The 2,376-nt window shown below is 32.2% G+C and overlaps 1 long non-coding RNA gene across 1 annotated transcript; it reads left to right on the top strand.

Annotated features, from left to right (window-relative positions):
• The first annotated feature begins 353 nt into the window (after positions 1 to 353).
• Positions 354 to 1,747, top strand: LOC106797571 (uncharacterized). The gene is made up of 2 exons (XR_001386854.3): positions 354 to 635; positions 1,262 to 1,747. It is a non-coding gene; the product is annotated as an uncharacterized lncRNA (long non-coding RNA).
• Positions 1,748 to 2,376: the final 629 nt, after the last annotated feature.

A 2,376-nucleotide genomic window follows, 5' to 3' on the forward strand; every position in this document is an offset into this window, starting at 1 on the left:
AATAGGAACACTAGATTATAAACACATAATAATAATAATAATAATAATTAGTCATAATCTATTAAGTCCAGATATATTTGTCGCACTTTTTATACTCTTAAGGATTAAATTTTGTATTTTCATCTTTTAGAAACAAATCTATTAACAATGCAAAGTTAAAAAATATTATGACAAATATGTTAGTGAGAAATTTGTCCCTTCGTACTGTGTTGGCTACTTTATTAACAGTGCGAATAGAAGTTAAGGACGTAATATATTTGTCACACTTGTTACATTTTAATTTTGTATTGGATTATCATTGTATATATACAATTTAAATTCTATCATATATTTTATTTAGCAGCAACGCCTTAGATTAAACTACTAACTCCCTCCATGAGTTCTTCTCAACCCTACCAGGTTTTCTTGTTTTGCTATTTCTCCCTCACGCCCAGACCAGTACCTCCCTCCGTCGACCTCATCGTCATGTCTGTTGCGTTGTCATATGTCAACCTGAGACGTCACTACCTAGTAAACTGTGCCACCATTGCCGCCCAGTATGAGAGAGACACAGAGAACAGCACCACGCAAGCAAATTATTTGCATTCTTTGTTGTGTGAATAGATGGGATACAGAAGGCACGACGATCAGACAATGTTGGTAGTTCTAGGAAGCAGCCGAATCAGTATTTCAACTATGTGAATCCTTTCAAAATTTTATCCATGAGTGCTTCTCTTTTTAAAAATTGATGTGTTAATATATGTGAGATTCTGATTGGAGTGATGGCTTTTTTGTGTTTCGTACTTTGTAAGAATTGTAAGGAATAATAGTTTTGTTCAATTGCACATGAAGTGTTTGTTATAAAACCTGAATGTTCTTCCATGGCTATTGTTACTTGTATGATATGATAATAAACACACTAACTATCATGTTTGCCTATAAATCTGGCATGCTATAATTTCGGGTGTAATAGGAATACATGTTTAGTAAAATCATTGTGAGTAGCTTACAAAAAATTTAAAAAAATATTTTGCAGTATGAAGCATGTTGTAATTTCAAGTGTAATTGGAAAAGAAGAAAGTTCAACAAGAGTAAATGTCAGTATAATTAAATGAAGTTACACACGTTATGATTTGTTAGAATTATCAAAGGAAGTTGTTGTAGCAATCGGGCCTAATTAAAATGAATGGTTCAACCGGCGTTCATTTTATTTATTTACATCTGGCATAGGATCATCATTGTATATCTTCAATTTAAATTGAATGCTTGCTTTTAATTGCAGGTTTGGGGGAGGTAATCCAACAAGGTTCTTGAGGAAGCTTACAAAAGATTAAATGATCTTGTTCTCACAATCTGCCTTGAATTATTCCAATTTGGCTCAGACTTAGGCTGCTGAAATGCTAAAGGACTTGATGAGACTGAATTTGTAAAAGTTCTTCACAAGAAATTTGCTCGTGGTGAAGAATATCATTCATTGAATTAGTTCTACATGGTGTTCAAGAAACTCCCACAAGAGCTTAATGTTATAGATAATGCTTTGCTAGACAAAGTTTTCAGGCTTAAATTTTTTTTTCTTTTATTGTGTCTTTATGTGAGAATTTTTGGAGAATGGCTGCTTTTATTTCCTGTAAGTTTGGAGAGCTCAAATTGTTATCTCAAATATCAACACATGTTGCAAGACTTGCATGTGGCTTTGCTCTTCTCTGCACAATGACAAGCCTTACTTTTTGTTTCTGGATAATGAATACAATGCAACAGTTTGGTAATAGTTTCCAGCCATTAGTGGTTATGGGTGCATTCTATGTAAGTTGAAGTATCAATGGTCAAATTACAACAATAAAAAGTATCAATTTTGTCCCTTTGAATTGAAACGCGTGGTAATCATAAAGTTGAACTCTATCTTTGATTATTGTGACAACATTACTCAATTATAATGAGGAAAGAAAATTATCTGAAATTTTAATTTGTAATAAAGAATATATCCATATATGTGTACTCTTTCGACTGATTAAGAACTTGTAATCCTCTTAACTACATGCATTCAAATGGAAATAATAATTTACAGTAATACAAAAGGAAATAAAAGGGAAAGTAAATACATGAAAGTGCTTACAAAATAATATTTGAATAGATTTATAAAGCTTCTCTATTTCACGTGTAGCAACAATGTTGAAACTTGAAGTTAGACTTCTACCCACAACACATTTCCTTCCCACAAAATAAGTAATACCATATGCTTAGATCAAAAGTCAAGAAGTGGAGATCATTGCTGTCAGAATCCGCATTCCAAGACAGTGAAATTCTAGTACCATCAATCCAATATGACCACAAGCCAATCATTATATTAAATTTAACAAAACATGATAAAATCATCAAGGTAAGCCTTCAAACATGATA

Source organism: Glycine max, chromosome 20, assembly GCF_000004515.6.
Source record: "Glycine max cultivar Williams 82 chromosome 20, Glycine_max_v4.0, whole genome shotgun sequence".
Lineage (NCBI taxonomy): Eukaryota > Viridiplantae > Streptophyta > Magnoliopsida > Fabales > Fabaceae > Glycine > Glycine max.